This window comes from Protopterus annectens, chromosome 14.part0, assembly GCF_019279795.1.
Source record: "Protopterus annectens isolate FY-2018-M chromosome 14.part0, PAN1.0, whole genome shotgun sequence".
NCBI classification, from domain to species: domain Eukaryota; kingdom Metazoa; phylum Chordata; order Ceratodontiformes; family Protopteridae; genus Protopterus; species Protopterus annectens.
In genome coordinates, this window is record NC_056748.1 from 1,024,917,746 (window position 1) to 1,024,937,714 (window position 19,969).

A 19,969-nucleotide genomic window follows, 5' to 3' on the forward strand; every position below is an offset into this window, starting at 1 on the left:
CACTAAGGTAGAAATAAAAAAACACGATTTATAAGAAACCAGTTAAAACAATCACTGTTTGAGCATTGTATGCCAACATAGCAATCTCACCAATTGAGAAAGATATAGATACATAGTGTGACCACAGAAATTGAGCATGCTAAGTAAAACATGCTGATAAATCACTGTCAGGATATGAAATCTGAAACTTTATAACACTTTTTATGAGAAACAGGGCAAAATTCTGGACAGTTGAAAGGTATGCTAACTACCTACCTCTTACACACACACACACACACACACACACACACACACACACACACACACAAACACACACCTACCCATAGCTCTCAACCAAAAAGGAACAAATCCCAACAAAATCAGGAACAAATCCAGAAATAGTTAGAAACACTTCATTTTTCAGTATTATTAACTTTAGACATTGACAAAATAACAGAACATGAGTGAATATGCATTTTTCTAAACTAAAAGAAGTCTGTAACTCTAATTATTGTCATTAAGTGTAATTCATCACCTTTTCTCCGAAAGTCACCACTTTTAGGTGGGATTAAGAGGGACAGAGCTAAAATTTCAGTCACAATCAGGGCCAGTTAAGAGGTATGTTTCTGACTATCTTAACAAGATCGTTCAATTTCTTTCCTTACTTACCCCTTGCTTGTCAACACTGTTTTCTATCTCTGAATTTTATTCTAAAAATTGAATTTTATTTCAAAAAAGAGACACGTCTTTCTCATAGATCTTCTCTAATGACTTACATAAAGGTCAAACTTAAGATTGAGCCTTACATTACCTCACTAGTAAATTTCTGTGACCTACTGTTTACTTACTCTCGATGCTAGGAAGACCTAGGTATACCATGTCTGCAGCCTTTCCCTGCCCCTCAAGAAAAATAACTCTTGACAGATTCATCTTACATAATCTACCTGATGTGAATCCATTTTGTTTTGGGTTGTAGTTCCCACAATACTCAACATTCCTAATCTTTCAGAGATAATGCCATACAGTTACTCAACCTTTCTAACATTTCAGAGGTGATACCATGATTTTTCATTAACTCTCAAATCAAACTGAAAGGATAGTGTTTCTCTGCATCTCGGAAAGCATGCATCATCAGCATTACAGGTAACCATGGGTGGAGTGATCATAAATGTCTGTATTCCGATTGTTCAACAAATGGTAGCAAAATTGTCTATTGTACTGTAATGCACCAAGGTTGTGCATACTAGCTGCTAGTCTAGAAGTATACAGATACAGACTCTACCCATAATGCCTTGTGACATAGGTTCATGAAGCATATTGGACCTTCAGATAACCAGCTGAACAGGAAATAGAAAAACATGGTACAATTCACTTGACCGTTAAGGAATGCAATGGTACAGAAACAGGACTACACTGCTTTTTGTGGCATCTGGAAGCATAGCAAATCCTGAAAGAGCTCTGAGTTACAGGTGACAAACAGCCACCATGGCATTACGTGCTGCTTGATGATAGCGTATTTCTGCCTCTCAGAGAGGAAATAACACTAGACTAAGTCAAGGACAGTGACAGACCTGCTTCATGGATGCATATTATCCAATCTTCCAACAGATTATCTGCATTGCAGTAATGTAACTGCCTATATGAGAAGGTGACTAATGCTCCTGCAGGTGGAGGGGTGATCACAGGATGCTAAATTGTATCAATCCTGGTGAGGGCCACACTCACCTAGAGACAGCTGATGACAGTTGTCTCGGCTTGTCCATAAAACTTAAATCAATAAAAAGCATGATAGGTCTTCTGTAATGAAGAACAAAGGTTCATAGGTTCATACTAGGCTATCTGCCCAAAGGCCTAGCCAGAATGTGTTGGCTTTCGCCACCCCCTTAGATTAGTTCTGTGTCTCTGTCCAGCAGAGCCACTGAAGTGATCCCCAGGGTAAACTTTCTGTTTCCCATCCACTAGTCAAGGTTTCTCTTGAAGAGTGCTAGTGAGGAGCTCTGCCTAATGTAGATTGGAATCTTGCTCCAAAGTATGGGAAGTTTCTGGGACAGGAATCTATCCCTCCAGCATGTCCTATTTATTGTTGTGGTGAGGTTTAGATCCCTAGAGCACGTGGCTCAAGGGGATAAGATTTTCTTTAGGTGGAGCATGTCCATCAATTCTGGGTTGGACATGGCCTTGTATGTCAGGCAGAGATCACCTCTGAGCAGCCGGTATGCAACCGAGTACAGATGGAGTTTCTTCAGTCGAGCTGTATAGGACATCTGTTTGAGGCCAGTGATCCTCCTGGTGAGGTACTTCTGTGGTCTTTCCACCTGTTGCAGGTGTCTTGTAAGGTACATCCCAAATGGGGCATTGTACTCTATGATGGATCTGAGTGATGAGTAGAGGGGCACAATGACCTCTTTTGATCTGGATGCAAACCCTTTTGAGATTAGGTGGGCCACATAGAAGGATTTTCTAACCACTTTGGCAATGTGATTATCAAAGGAGAGATTACTATCTACTTGGGTACCCAGATCCCTTATTACATTTTCCGTATTTAGGGGACTACCACCTATGTGGTAGTTTGTGGGTACTTTGTTATTTCCAAAGGGAATAGCTATGCACTTTTTGGCATTTAGCTTGAGGCCATGATTTTGACACCAGGTATCCATCTCAGTGAGACTCCTTTGGAGGATGTCTGTGTTAGCTGGTGAGTCAATTATAGCCCCTAGTTTGCAGTCATCTGTGAACTTGGTCAGCCATAGCCCTCCTGTGATTGTCTGTACCTCTGAGAAGTATATGCTGAACAGGAGGGGTCCTAGGACTGAGCCCTGGGGAACACCACTTGTAACCGGTTTAGAATCAGATTTAGCTCCCACAACTCTCACCATGTGGGTTCTGTCCATGAGCCAATTGGCAACCCATCTTGTGACATAGGGGTTTATGTTCAGGCTGGTGAGCTTGTCTATAATACCAGAATGGGGAATGGTGTTGAAGACCTTTGCAAGGTCTAGGTAGGCTGTGTGGACCACCTTTCCCTCATCTATAGCCTTGTTAACTGTCTCAAAGAAGTCTACCAGGTTTAGGAGGCATGATCTGCTCTTAACAAAGTTGAACTGGGTAGGGTCCAGTGTTTGGAGGTTCCCAATGTCTCTCTTAGTGAGTTCCATGATGATGCACTCCGTAGCCTTGCAGACCAAGCTAGTCATGCTTATAGGGCGATAGTTCCCGGGGTCTGTTGTGGCTCCACCTTTGTGGAGCAGAATAACTGTTGCTGTGCACCACTCTATGGGTACGTAGCCTGTGGAGAGGCTGAGTTTGAACAGTGTGTTTAGGTGAGGGGTTAGTTCATCTTTGAGCTCATGTAGGACGCAGCCTGGGACACCGTCCGGTCCCATTGATGCTGTGTTTTTGGCTTTGGGGAGGGCTAGTTTAACCTGAGTGTCTGTGATTTCAGGGGCTCTACATTCTTCTGGTATGGTTATGGGCCCTTTTGGGGGTGAGAGGGGGGTGAAGTTTGCACTGAACCTGTCTGCCAGGATGTTGGCAATATCGGTTGGTTCAGTGTATTTCGTGCCATTCTGCACTAACTCTGAGCAGATCTGAGCATTGCCACTTAGATTCTTGACATAGCTAAAGAATGCCTTGTGGTTATCTTTGGAGTCCTTGGCAAGTTTTCTTTCAAAGCTCACCTTGGACGATTTTATGAGGGATCATAATTTCTTGCTGATACTGATCAGGGATGTCTTCCCTTCTTGGGATTTTACTCTTTTCTGTACTAGTTTCCTCCTTCTATTGTATAGCTTGTTTATGGTAGGGGTCCACCAGACTGGTTTTCTTTTCTTAGATGAGTGAGTATTGGTTTTGCTTGGGATAGCACAATCCATGCATTCTTGCAGGTGCCCATAGAATGCATTAGTAAAGGATTTTGCAGTTTGGACAGCGTTATCCTTTAGCATGTGGGCTTTGAAACTTTCCACCTCCATCTTAAGTAACGTGAAGTTTGCTTTTGAAAAGTATTTCATGGTGGTTTCCTTGTCTGGGGGAGGGGGCGGAATGTGGATATCCAAAGTGATTTGTTTATGGTCAGATCTAACCAGCGAGGGGATGACCTCCAGTGTGGAACACCAGTCACCCATGTTGGTGATGACCAGGTCCAATATGTTGTCACCCGTGGTGGGAGTGTTGACCAGTTGTTCCAGGGTGTTTGAGTTAATAAATTCTAGGAAATGTTGGGCAAGGGAGTAAGTACTTGAGTAGTTCTCCCAGTTAATGTTTGGGTAGTTGAAATCACCCAGTATTAGGGTGTTTGGTAGGACCATTACGTTACCCAGTGTTTCCAGAAATGCCGAATGGGGGTCCTGGGACAAGATGGGTGATCTGTAGCAAGCTACAATTTGAATTGCAGTTTTGCCCGTTGTTAGTTGCATGTGGATGATCTCTGAAGCATTGTGCTGTGCAACTAACCTGGAGGTGTGGGTATCCTTGATGAGTATGGGTACTCCCCCGCCTTTTGTATTTCGGTCTGGGTTCTGTGGCCGAAATGTATGGTATGAGTTGTTGCCTGGTAGTGCTGGGGTATTCTCTGGAGCCTTAAACCAGGTTTCTGTTACTGCACATATATTGATTTTCTCCATACTAAGGAGTGCCTCGAGTGCGTGCATTTTGAGGTTTAGACTTCTGGCATTGAGTAGTATTACCCTCAGATTTTTGTTACTTGTGCTATTTACGGTAGTGGGTTTGTCTTTTGAGCCTTGCCTAAAAAAGGCACTATGGGGGTGGCAAGAGCCTTGGCCAGTATTCAAAAGCCTAAGGGTGACAGGTGCAAGCCGTCTCTAGTGAAGCAACGTGGCTTGTCGAGCATATCATCCCAGGCAGACAGACACTGGATCCCCTTTAAACGACACCAGAAACTTAGCCAATTCTTGAAAGTGATAATTTTTTCTTTATACCATGGTATCATTCTTGGTGAGGGCAGGATGCTACCTAGGGTCAGGGTCATACCAGCCTGGGCTACGTGATCAGAGAGCTATTCCATGTCTCTTTTCTTGTAGTCCAGGGAGGTACGGCTCAGGTCATTCACACCAACATGGACAATGACAGAGTCATATTTGTACTTGCTCTGGAGTGATCTGAGTGCATGTGTTATGTGGCGGATCCAGGCACCTGACAGGCAGCTAACAGTAACCTTCTCCTTATTCAGCCTAGTGAGTGGGACGTCAGTGTGCCTGACTATAGAATCACCAATTACTAGTATGTTGGGTATGTTATTTTGCCTTGAGGGCTGTGATTGCATGGCACACTGGTTTTGTGAAGTATGTGTTTTATGGTTTGTGTTGGGGGGTGGAGGTTGCTTGGATGTCTGCTTTGGATGGCTCTGTTGCTTTTGCAGAATTTTATTTAGAGCCTCCAAGTATGTTTTTGTGTATTTACATGTGTGTTTTTGCCGGTGCTGGTTTCATAGGTCTGTGTGAGACTGGTGATGTGATGCCAGTATTTCCCTTCTCCTCTTCACTGTCTGATCCAGTCTTGGGTTGACAGAGCTTAACCTCCAGTTTGGCTGTATAACTGCATCTCTCGCATGTGTTAGTGTTTGGTGGTAGGAGGAGAGGGTTGTCTGTGTACATGAGGCAGTTGTAACATTGCCTCAAAATGCCCAGATTCACCAGATGGACTGGAGATTACACCTGAAACCACCCTTTGGACATGCCTGGATAGGTACAGTAAACTGTTTTACTGAATGGCTGGTAAGGTCGAATAGAAAGCCTTGTCCTTCTGTAGTGCTAGGGTATATAAGTGCTTGCTATGAGTTTTTAGCAAGTGCCGGGCTGAGAAATGAATGGCTTGAGTGCTTAAGTTGAACGTTTGTCTAGTTCCAAGGGAAAATTTGAAGAAGAGACTTTGTGGAGCTGGGAATAGTTATACCCTAGCTACCCGGCTCGCAATCCGGGCAAATGCGGTTTTTATAACAGGGAAATTAAAGAGATAGAAATTAGCCCAAAATGGCCAATCAACTACTACTTTCTGGGCTGAAACCCCTCCTCTAGGGACAGATAGGCTACTCAAAGCTCCCCTCTCTCACAGGTGAACAGAGAAACTTCCTTCTATCCAAGTAAGGTAAGGGCAAACACAGAGATTTGTAACACAGCCCCGAATTCAACACTAACCTGAAAACTGGACTACACTAGCTTTGAAAGGCAGGAAACAAGTATATATATTTTTTTTTCAGAAAATAAAGCAGCTACAATAAAAAAAACACTTTAAATGCACATAAAAAGATGATTATTGTTATATATCTCAGTTCAGAGTTGTAGTCAATGCCCCTAGTAATAAAGTAGGAAGAAACAAAAATACAGTAAAAGCAGATGAATAAAGTGCATTTTTTTTATATGTATAAAACAATAGAAAACAATCTGATTTAAACAAGTTACCCAATTAACCAGAAAAAAACTAAAAACTGAGCCCTGTTCCAGCAGTCTTCAATCAGACAAGTTCTAACTGCACACTCCTGCTACTAGGGTGCAGGGGAACCTTCTCCAAAAAAGATGGCCTGGATCAGTGCTTAAGTTATACAAACATAGCTAGATTCAGCAGGCCCGAATTTGGTCCTATGCTACAGCAACAAGGCGCACCAATTTCAAAAAGAAACAGTTTGGATAAGAAAGCAAATACCACTGAAGGATATACATTCAGTGCATGATCTTGGAAACAAATTAGCTGCATAAGTACCACTAGTATAACGTGGGGTCATATAATGTTTATCATAAGATGTGTGCTTCTAAGATGATCACTATTAAATCTCATTGCATTGATTCCACATATTTTAAAAGTAACATCTGCATTATGCAGTCCCTCAACAATGCTTCAAAGACTGGTTTTGGTACCTTTTACTCCTTCATTCCAGTACAAAACAGTAATGTTGCTTATAGCAGCATTTTAGAAAAATATTTTCATTTCTTGACATGAAGTGTGTGTTTCTCATGAAAAGGTACCACCCTACAAGGATCAGGTCTGCAGTATATTAGTTGTATCTGAACAGATGATAAATTAATTATAAAACTATAGTGTGAAGTTAATGTCCTGCGCATCCTAACATGAACTTTTAAAATGTTGCACAGTTTTACTTATGCATCTGGCCCAAATATCAATTATCTACTACATACTACACAAGAAGAAAATTTGATGTGTTTAAAAATACTTTGGCTTTCTTATTGCTGTTTCTTACTAAATGGAATACTTTCTGTGTTTTGCTTCTACGGTGATATCTTTCTGTAAACCTCCCCCCCCCCCAAAAAAAAGGAAAAGCATTTCCTAGTTTGTTTCCCCAATAAAATTAAATCAGGAGTCTTGATTGAAGGGTTTTGCTGTCATGAATTGAACATTAATAATAAATTTTCAATAAACACTGCCATCTGCTGGTCATAAAAAATGAGACACTATTAAAAGAGAACAGGCAGCCACACACAGATCAACATGAGAAAATGAAAAAAGATGCAATGAACTAGATTGTTGTAAACAGTCAGGCATTCTGCATTAAATGTGTGGAATATAAAGATACATTAAATATATAAGAGTAAGTAGCATGAATGCAGTCTTATGAAGTCTTGGATTTCAGCTAGATACAGAACATGGTAAATTCCACTAACTTAATTAGCAGCATTCTGACATATTCGCCCATTTTCCTGATGATAGCTCTGTGCTCTCCCTGATTTTGAAATAATTTACTCATTCCATTTATGAGCAATGTGTGTGCTTTCAAAGCATAAAAGCATGGTGCTTTCTATGCAGTCTGAAATTAAAATGCCTAAAAGAAAGATCAAGACTTTTAGTTGTCGAGACGGTGAAGTGAAAATATTAAACTAATTGGACAGGGGATGCAGAAGGACTTGTCAACATGGAAGAAATGGTTAAAATAAAACAACAAAGGCCAAGTCACCAAGTTTATTGTAACAAAATAATAAAACACTCTAGCGCCTTGGCTTTAAAAAACCTTCAAGGAGTAAAAGCACTATGAAATCACACATCTTACATAGTACTAAAAACATCTGCCCTCAATTACCTAATCAATTAGACAATTAAAATATCAAACTATAAGTTACACTCCACATTAATTCCAGCAGGTGCCAGAGTTGCATACTTTAAAATTAATAGAGCTTCCTTATATAATAGCTTCTTTTTAATATCTAAACACCCTTCATACACATTTATTTATCCTAAAATCGTACCCCTAAGACCAGCTGGATCACTGCCATGGTGAAATTTGAAATGCATGGCAAGAGGACTTTCAAGTTTACCATTTTTGATATCCCTGACATGTTCTTGTAAGCTGAGCTTGAAAGCCCTGTTGCTCTTCCCAATATAAAACATTTTGCATGTACATTCCAATGCATAAACAATACCTTCTGTGTAGTTACTACTTATAATATTTTGAGTGAACAGATTAAGGACATCGTAAAATATTATTGGGGTTTCCTACAGAAATCTAAGGAGTTTACAGATGGGATAGGAAATACCTCTATGTTCTCCTATAAAAGGAGACATAATATTAAAGATATAATAGTCCAATTTAAACTACCTATGGATAATTTAGTTATTCACCCTAAGAGTGCTGGAACATTCCCTTGTAATAATTGTATTAGCTGCAAATATATTGTGAATACATTTGGTACAATTAATGGGATTTCTTTAACACCTATTAGAAGGCATTGCTGCTACACAGACGGTATTGTTTATGCATTGGGATGTCCATGCATATGCCGAGGCACTAGAGTGTTTTATTGTTTTGTTATAATAAACTTGGTGACCTGGACTTTGTTGTTTTATTTTATTTTATGCGATTTTAGTTTTTATTTGGCTGTGATGGAAGAAATGGTTGTTTGCACATATCATGTTAAGCTGTGAATACATGTATTCAGGTGCCTTGGATATTTTATTGTTTAGGTTTTGTACAACTGCAGCTGTATAGCTGAGGCTAAAGCAGTCTGTGTTTGATAAAATACAATAGCCTCACATTATACACATATGCACAAACATGTCCCACATATGGCATCCATGCACCATGTGTATCACACTGTCTCAGATGCCATGAGCATAACACTCACAAGCTACATTCAAATATTATGCATACCAAACTCATATACCACACTTGCACCCATTCAGGGGTCAATATTAATACATCCAGCCTCTTTTCTGTACAAGAAAGAACAGGATGGCTATACATGACTGTTCACTTATACTAACCTGCAAGTGAAGATTTGCAGTTTTTCTTGACTGTTCCCTCCTTTGTCTCCATTTAATTTACAAGAAACCTTCAGATAATTAATAAAAAATGCACATCCATATTGTCCTTTACTTTCCTTTCTTCAGGGCAGTTTTAACTCTTTGGATCATACATTCAACTTGGCCAGTAGATTTTGGAGATCTTAGCCTAGACTCAATGTGCTCAAACTCCCATCCCTGCTAAACTACTTAAGCTTCTATCACATGAACTGAAGGTCGATGTCAGACAACCTGTGCTGGTACATTATATCCAGCAAATATTGGTTTCACTACAGTGACCACCACACTAGCAGTGATGTACCTCAGCTGAGCCCCTGGTACATATTCAAAACAGTAGTCAACACTAACTACAAAGCTGAGATTTTTTGTGTAGAAATAAGCCAGATTTCCAGCTTTAACCATAGTAGCTAAAAAATTAATGTGGAATTAATTCCTCTTTATGATTTGGATTTCTAAGCATGCATACAGCATCTGTTGAGTCTGTGTGTATATATTAAGCAAACACATAGCATCTATAAGCTCTTTCCTTTTAATTGCACATAGTTAAATGAGATTCATTCAACTGTTTTGTTGTTTTCTTGGCACAGTTATCAGACCATCAGCTGCTTGGCTATCTTCCATGACTCCAACCTCTTCTCATCACCACCTGATGGGAGGTAAGTGGACTGGGACATTCATACTTATTACCAGTTTTATCTCTTGGCTGAGGTTGCTGTCACTGATATGAGAAGGTAGCTCAGAGTGGACTACAGCCAGTAGCACTGCATACACAGGACAGACAGATAAGGGGTTTCCCTACATCCTGTCCCGAAAAACTCAGACACTGTGTCGTTACTGTGCGGACAATGAGATATGACCTGACCTGATCGACTACTGACCTGAAGCCCTAGAACAGCCATGCCTCTTCAGCCAGTCTACATTCTTAGCCAAGTGATCAGTCTAAAACCTGGCCACCACCAGGGCTACATGGGAGAACCACCCATACCAGCATGTCAAGAAAAAGCTTGATGATTGGATGGGTAATAGGAAATTCACCCTGGGGATCACTTCTGTGGTTCTGCTTGACAGGGGCACAGGAAAATAATTTTCTTGGGTGGCGAAAGCCAGGGTACCTTTTTGGCTAGGCTTGTATAGGCCCTAGGGCTAGTAGCCTAGTACCTACCTATGAACCAAATGGTATGCCCATCTTCCCAGTCAGTTCCATCATGTAACCTGAGCCAGTACTCAGTTTTGGGTCATCTCTGCCAAATCACCTGATTCATGAACCTTAACTAGTATTTCATTTGTCAACTGAGTGGGTATAGTAACATTATCATTCCTGACTATGTATGCATAACAGTTCAACTCTAAGTATAAAATATAGCTTAAATAAAAGATATGTATTTACTTTTCTACATTTGACCAGACTACCATTAAAGCATCTCAGTGAAACTGTATCTCAGCATCATTATTGTTAGCAGCATTCAATTTGTGAAGCTTTTCAGCAGTTATTTTATTTTATTTATTTTATTTTTATTTTTATTTTATTTTATTTTACATTTGTTGACCGGGCTAGTCCAGCTGGATAATTTCCATTTTCAGTGGAGGCCCGGGGAGAAAAGCTCCACAGATTAAAACAAGGTCATAGAAATTAAACATTTACAATAAATGTCAGTGACATAGACAATGAGCAACCATGCATACTTATTAGTCTAGATCAAGTAATAGAAAACATATAGTGCTATCTACGTATTGAGAAAGGCATTAATTCTTTTTAAAACTACACTCCCTTCAGGTCATTTCATACATATTAGTGCATATACAAACTTGTAAAGGAAAAAAAAAAAATAATTTTTTTTTTTTTTTTTTTTTTTTGAGAACAGTAGAAACTGTTCAGTCATTAAGTCGTTTGTGATCACAGATAAAGATTGCAGTTCTGAAGTAAGGAAATATGATAGTAGAAAGTTGATTAGTCTGGATTGGTACAAGAGCAGAGCCAGAAGTTGTTAAGATGTAGAAGAAGTTGTTTTTTTAAAAAGATCAAAGGAGCCTATAGAGGTAATGTGTGAGGGGAGGTTATTCCATATTTTGCCTACTGAGTTTGAAAAAAGGCAGCTACCTGCAGAATTAGTAATTCGTGTTGTGTTAACTTGTAGCTTTTCAGCGGAGCGCAGCTGTTTCAAGTTATTGTAGGGGATCAAGAGGTTACCCAGAGCAGGTGTTTTTGATGGTTGATATAGAATGTTGTGTGTTATTAAGAGTTGTTGATATATGATCTTGTTAGGAAATTCTAACCAGTGTAAATGTTTTAAGTTTAGACAGTGGTGAGTTCTATACTGGGTTCCTGTGGCAAAGCGAGCTATATTGTGGTAGGATGTAGTAAGTTTCCTCAGGTTGTTTTTAGAGAGATTAGTGTAAATAGAGGAGGCATACATTAGGGTAGAGATAAGATGTGATTGTGCTAAGGTGGTCCTTGCTTCTGGTGTAAGGTAGGGTTTGATTCTGTACAGTGAACCAATTTTTTTATTAACTGCTTTTATAGTGTTATTGATGTGGTAATCATAGTTAAAATTATTATCAATAGTAACACCAAGCAGTTTAGTTGTAGAGTCTGGGGAGATGAGGGAATTATCACTTGCAGTAATAGAAGTTTAGCTGAGAAGATTTGAGGGTAGGTGAGAAAAGTAGTAGTTTTGTTTTCTTGGGATTGAGGAGGAGACATCTTTTTGAGAACCAGTGTTCGACGGTAGAAAAGGTAGATTGTGTGAGTGACTGGAGTTCAGATTCAGTGGAGGCTGTGCAAATAATGGTAGAATCATCTGCATATTGTATACATGTAGTGTTTTGGATAGAAGATTGGAGGTCATTAATAAAGATAGAGAATAAGAGTGGGCCTAGTATAGATCCTTGTGGTACTCCTAAAGAGATAGGTAGTAAAGTAGATAGATAATTTTTCCAGAGTACTGCTTGTTGTCGGTTTTCAAGATAGGATGAGAACCAGGTTAAGGAAGAGGAATCCAAAGCAAGGGATTTTAATATGTGTAGAAGAAGTGTATGGTTGACCATGTCGAAGGCTTTTGACAGGTCTAGGAAAAGAGAAGAGGTTAGTTTGTTGTTGTTACGATTACAGTTGACAGTGTTGGTAAAAGAAAGTAGAGCAGTGGTAGTACTATGTGATGGTCTAAATCCATGTTGAGTGTTAGCTAGTAGGTTGTTATGAAGGAGATGGTTAAGTAGTTGTTTGTGTATACATTTTTCCATGATTTTAGCTAGTGGAGATAATAGTGCTTAACTATTTAACATTTGTTGACCAGGAAAGTCTGACTAGGACAGAGCCAATTTTCAGCGGAGACCCAGGGAGAAATGCTCCAGACAAATGTCTTTAGAATGTGGGATGAAACTGGAGTACTCAGAGGAAACCCACACGAATGCAGAGTGAACATGCAAACTCCACACAAAAGGCACCCCAGCCGAGAATCGAACTGGAGATCCTCTTGCTGTGAGGTGACACTGTTAACTGGTGCACCACTGCACCACCCATGAGTTATTTTTAAAGTTTTGCCATGCATAATGCTTCCAAATCTACAAGTAAAGCTTTTCTGTATTCCTGGAGAAACGCTGCATTAATAGTAATACAGATGACCTTTCCTGGCTAGAACTGCAATGATCAAATCAAAGGACTTAGACTCCATACCATTACTAATAAATTGCACAATGATAAGGACTTTCTTAAAATAGTGGATAAGTGATGATCAAAGGGCAGCTTGCTGTCTACAAGGTTTCCAGGTCCTTAACTACCTGACCAATTGTCAGGGGTGTGTTGTTAATGATAGTCACAGGGCGGTACATCATTCTTGCTGAAGGAGACTATTATACATTTTTTTGGCATTTAATTTTATTCCATGGTTATAGCACCAGCTATTTGCTTAGGATAAGCCATCTTGGAGGATTTTGGTGTCCTCTGGATAGTTTATGATGGCACCAAGTTTACAGTTATTTGCAAACTTGGTCACCCATAAACCATTATGAGAAGTAAATGTCAAAGTGTAGTGGCCCAAGGATGACCAGTGCTTTGGAATGTTTGTGTCTCAAAGTAAAGTCATTTTTTTTCTGCTGTGACTGAAAATATTTGTAATAATCATGTCAAGTACATTTGTTCAGTAGTAAAATGTCAGGAGGATTTTATTAATACTAGACTAATTACCACCTCATCAGACTTATTATAGACATTTAGCTTGTTCAGAAAATCTAAGGAAACCAAAATCATACAACAGTAAGTTCATAACTAATTCTCTTTCATACATGTTGTCTCAGAAGGACTTCCCACAGTGTCTCCATGCAAGGTTTCTACCATGCTGATAGCTGACAGGCGTTTCAAATTATCATTCACTTATGGGCTGTAGTCACTGGCTACATGAGCCAGCATCATGTTTTAATGCACATTATTTTGCAATTCAAGATGTCTTCAACCATAAAAGAAAAGCTCATTGTACATAACAAGGTGATAATGCATAAACAGAAAAAGAAACAAAATCATCTTAGCATCTCAAGGCAATGCTCAAAGGGTGATCCCAAACATCTTTAACAAATGGTGGCAAAAGAAGGCAAAGGAAATTAGGTTCTAGATTAACAAATCTCCTGGGAAACAACACCATTCTACTTCCATTTAGACTGGGAGAAGAGATTTAAGATAAATTTCTCATCTGTAAGATGGCACTCCCTATTCATATATCACCCCATTATGCTGTACATAGATGTCAGTGTTTTTCAGGTATTAACTCAGTCCTTATATGGGACTAAACCTCACAGTTTTTAGGTTTAAATGATATTGTGATATTAACTATATATTTTCAAACAATAAATGTGCTATCTAAGATGAGGCTAGTAAAACAGGGCTTAAACTATGGGGTAGAGATCAAACTAGACCCTTGAGAGAGACTTAATTTCAGATGGTATATATCAGCAGCCATGTCTCTAATATGATCCCTGCATATGCAGAATGATAGCCAGTCCCACATATATGTAAGGTATAGATTCAGCACAAGCTCTTCAATTTTTTATTGGTTATTAAATTATAATGTATTGCTGAATACTTTACTGTGACCCACAAACAGTACACTGACCTGTAGTTTTTTTTTTTTTTATAAAACTATGTACTTATAAATGAGGTGAGTTTTCAGTGGTGGATAGTTCCTTGAAGAAGGTACAGTAATCTCCTATTTAACTGGAACTCAAGTAACCAGCACTCTCAAGCAGCCAGAAAAAAATATCAAAGAAATACAGTACAATTTTCATGTGTTGCACTTTCTGTTTACTCCTGCAGAAACATACCTTACGTTTTAGAGTTTTAAAAAAGAAGATAGGAATAAATTCCCTCTCTCCCCAATCTGAGAACAAGTCAAACCAAACAATAGTATAGGGTACAGTATTAGTCAGGTCTATTTTTAATAATAACTCTCGAGCAACCAGAAACTACAGTTATCCAGCATCTACCAATCCCCATGGGTGCCGGTTAACTGAGAGTTTACTGTGTACTGTTACATCTAAGTGAACCTCCTCACTAGTCCCCCTGGTCATGTTATCATCAGTCTCATGGATATTTTCTCTACAAGTTTAATGGCATAACATAGATAACTAATATATCTGTAGGACTCAGTACTTTGTCCAGTTCACTTTCTTTGTAGATAGGGATAACAAAGGTCTCTTTCCACTCCCTAAGAAAACCTTCTCAGATTTCAGAGGAACAGCCCCACTCTTAAGTCATCTATTTCTGACTGATTATTATGTTGGAGCCTTTTCGATGTGGAATAGAAAATTCATGATATAGTCTCAGTCTGATAACACAGGTTACTTTTTCGTTTGTTTCCTTCCTCTAAATTATTAAACAAAAGAAGCAAACCATGAGAAATTCCCATTTAAATTTTTTGATGATCTTACACTTTGAATCACTTATTCAGGATCGATTCCACATAATAAATGAGGGCTTCTCACTTTCTTCTCTGGAATCCCACCAAATAAATTATCCTTAAAACTTGTGTTATCAATACCTATGAATTTATTAAAATCATCATCAGCCCTGACTGCTTCTCTTGTAATCTCATTAAGTAATTGGACAACTTTAGATAATAGAGCAGAACATAACAATCATAAGAAAATTATCACTCAGCAATGGGGGCAAAACATGCAAAAAGACAGCCAAGGCAGAAATATCCCAAGAGACACAGTAAGTAGGGAACCTTTCTGTTGCTGTCATGTTGGTACAGAAATAAACGAGTCTCCATGGGTTCTGTTTAAGCAGCTTTATTTTATACAAACACATTACTGTAAAGCTTATTTGACTATGACTAAGTAACATAGACTAACTGTTGTGATCATACATACTTACACACTGGCTTCTTCTTCAAAATGGCACTAGGGATTCCCGTGTCTGGAATATATACGTGCATGCACAGCCTCGCACGCTTCCTTAAAGACATAGCACACGCGCTACACTCTGATCTGTATCCTCCCTCTTTGAGAAATAGATCATGCAATTTATCATGAGATATTTAGCATGCAGAAATCACAAAATCTAGAGACATGGATTATACAATATTAAGTACTCATGTATATACAATCAAGTCCACGTTGCTGTGTATTTCACATTAGGCTTAGAAACTCGTCCATATAGTGTGGCATAAAATTGAGAATCAGTCTCAGCAACTGGAACAGTGTCTGCAAATGGTTAACCTGTGGAATGTTCAAATTACTGCCTGGAACAGAATCAGACTTTTGAACATATATGGGTCTGGAAACAAAGTCTGACTCAGTCTTTGATTTACAATCTGCATCACAGACACAATGTTGTGATTGCAATGGTGATGATTCTGGTACAGGAAGAAGATGTCTGTGATTCCTCCTATGCTCTACACCCTCAGAGCTTACCCAATAAGATCTCGGCTCAGTACAGATGCCTGTTATCTGTCCTATTCAATCAAAACCTTTCATTGTCTGGATCTGTACCGTCTCTCCTCAACGAACGAAAAGAAATCTGCTCGATCTATCATAACTAAATTTCTGTATATTACGCTTCTTCAATAACTGAACCTGGATGGTTTTATTGTTCTTAGAGTTAGGCTTCAACAAACTTAATGAAATAGGTTGCATAGTTCTAGTTTGTCTGGAAAGTAGTCTTTGAGCAGGTCAGCCAAGAATATCGTCACAAGGTATGTTTCTGAGATTAAGTAAATTCAAGAATACATCTGTATTGTCATACTTTGACTTTTCAAGTAATTGCGTTGCACTCTGCACTGGATGTCCAGCTAGACCATTGGATTGAGGATATTCAGGACGACTAGTGACTTACAAAGTCCCATTCTTTTGCAAATTTCTGAAACAACTGGCTAGTAAACTGAGTACCATTGTCAGAATAAAGTTTGTGAGGACTACCACGAACTGAAAAATTATGTTTAAGCTTAGTGATAACAGCTGTTGAGGTTAAGTTTGGTAGGAGATCAGTCTCAAACCAGTTTGAGTAAGAGTCTAGCAAAACAAAACAAAAAGTGTTGATTATTCCATTTAAAGAAATTAGTTGCAACAGTAGACCGAGGTAGTTCAGGTATTGGATTTAGCTGAAGTGGTTCTTTTTGCAAATGTGTTCTTGTGCTAGTACATATCAAACAAGAAGAAAAAACACTATCGCTGTCTTTTGATAATGGAGGCCAAAATACTAGTTCTCTAGCCCTTCTCTTAGTAGATAATAAACCTGGGTGACCAGGATGCAAAATCTGAATATATTCATGCTGTAATGAAGCAAGAACAATTTTAGGACCATTGAAAATAATACCATCTTCCATCAACAATTCATCTCTGTAGGGAAAATATTGTTGCACCTCAGGTGATACACTAGATTGTTTTGGCAGCCATCCAACATTGATGTAATGATTGAGCTTTTGTGAAATTGGATCAGTCATAGTGTGATCTCTCAACTCATTAAGTCTAGTGGTGGAAATATTAACGCACTGACATTACATCAAAGTCAAACATTTCAGCAACAAGTTGTTCTGTTGTACTTCCAGGTGATCAGGATAAAGTATTAGCCAGATAAAGCAATTTTACTTTTAGTGTAGACCATTTTGAAATTGTACTTTTCCAATTTTAGCATTCTTTGTAATCTCGCCAGAGCAGAATGCATAGGTTTCTTTAGAATAGTAACTAGGCGCTGATGATCAGTTTCAATTTGAATAGCTTGACCATAAATATAATCGTGAAACTTGGAACATGCAAAAACTATTGCTAGAAGCTCTAACTCAATTTGAGCATAATGCATCTCAGTTTGAGTAAGTGTCCTAGATGCATAGGCTACTGGTCTGCCCTCTTGAAGAATAACTGCACCAAGACCAAAATTAGAAGTGTCACAGGATAGGACAACTGGTTTATTCACATCATAGTACCTTGACATACAGGGGGGGGGGGGTTGCAATTTTCTGCTTAATGTCATCAAACACCTTCTGATGATGTAACCATGACCATACATTTTTTCATGTTTGCTCTCTTAACGGTGTTGTCAACTCACTGAACTCTGGTATAAACTTGCCCAAATAGTTGACCATACCTAGAAAACATTGTAAACTCTGCATATTATCTGGTGCTAACATCTCTAAGATAGCTGTTTGTTTGGTTGGGTCAGGTTTTAAGCCTGTACTTGTAAACAAATATCCTATGTAGGTTACTTCTGGAAGTTGGAATTTGTACTTCAGAGGCTTGAGCTTCAAATGTACTTCACATGCTCTGTCTAGAATTTTCTTGAGGTTCCTGTCATGCTCTGCTTCACCATTGCCTCCAACTAGTAGATCATCTACTATTATGGCACAAGGATAACCTGAAAAAATGTGTTCCATCACACATTGAAAAACTTCACTTGCAGAATTTATTCCAAATGGCATCCTTAGAAATCTGTATCTGCCAAACAGGGTACTAAAAGTAGTTAGAAATAATTTGTGATCAAGCATCATTTGCCAAAATGAACTCTTTGCATCCAACACAGAAAATACAGCAGCATTTGGTATTAGAGCTGCAACTTCCTCAACTGTGAGCACTGGATGATATGACCTCTTTAATGCTTTGTTGAAATCTCCAGGGTCAATGCATGTTCTGATTTTCATCTGAGCCTTTCTTGCGAGTGGCTACCATGGACAACACCCATTCAGTTGGTTCTGTGACTGGACAAATCACACTTTGCTGCACCATCTTATCCAGCTGAGTTTTGACTTTATCTTGCATAGCTATTGGAACTCTTCTTGCTGGTCTGACCACTGGAGTGACTTCAAGGTCTAATTTCATAGAATACACAACTGGAAGCTTGCCCAACTTGTCATCAAAAACATCAGCATACTCTGAGAAAATGTCTGCTGCAAAACTTGAACTTGGAACTGCACTCACATGATGAACTTCTTTAGCAAAAGAAAGAAGATTCATTCTCAAACTATCTTTGAGACCTAGTAAAGATTGCAGTGATTGTTGGACTACATAGAATAAGTTGTAACAGTTCTCAGCCAAATAACAGGGAAGTATTACTGAACCTTCGGTTTGAATTCCTTCACCTCCATAAGCAACAAGTCTCACACTGCTGGTTACATTAAATGGCTCATTGGTTCTTACTTTTGCAAATGTATCTGCTGATATAACATCATGATATGATCCAGTGTCTACTTTGAGCTCTGTAGATTTTCCATTAATCCGAATGGTGCAAAACACTTCCCTCCTTGTCAATAAGTTTACTGCATCAACTCTTTCTCTCAGTACTGATACACCATCTACGTAGAAAGTTGATTGTTTTGGCTCTACCTGATCAACTTGTTTTCTTATATGACCTTTCTTTACAACTGTGTGAGGCTTACTTGATTTGCAAATCTTTTGAAAGTGGCTCCATTTCTTACACTTGTGGCATTGCTGACCATATGTTAAACATTTCTCTCTGTTAGACTCATGGTTTGCACCACAATTTCAACAGTTAACAATAGACTTGGGTTTTGATGACTCATGCTTGTATGGCACTAAGATGGTGGTGGAGCTTGCACTTCTCCTAGAACTTTCTGGAAAACTCTGCACCTTCTTTGGAATTCCTGTGGTTGCTTTTTGCTTAGGCCTGTTTCTGCTTTCCACGTTACATATTGTCTATGTTGGTGCTTACTGAAACCATGCTTTTGTCACTTGTAAGCATGTTCATGTTCCTTTCTGTCACCTCACGGATCTGACAAATCTCCATGGCTTTGCTTAATGTCAAATGACTGTCACAAAGCAAAGTCTTCCTCACAGCAGCACTAGTAATACCACATACAAGTCTGTCCTTTAGCAGCTCATCTTTCAAGTCACCAAACCGACACATTTTGGTCTTGTTCCTGAAGTCAGTTACATAAGCTGCAAATGTTTCCCCCTGGCTTCTGATTTCTTGTGCAGTACACATGCCTCGTTAATGTAATGTTCATCTGGGGGTTACATATTTCTCTGAACTTATACTTTAAACACTCGGGGTCTTCTCTGGATTCAGCTTGTACAACAATATGGCAGTCTACACCTTCACCTTCATATACTGCTGATGCATATACAAATGATCGCTTTCTTTCTATAGCTACAGATCCTGCTAGATTTAGCAAAATAAATGCCCTTTTGTGTGCATCTCTATCTGCATAAGCTGCTTGTATAAAAATATCGTATTCCTGTTCAAATATTCTCCAGTTCTCTGCAATATTCTGGTCAAGCACAAGTG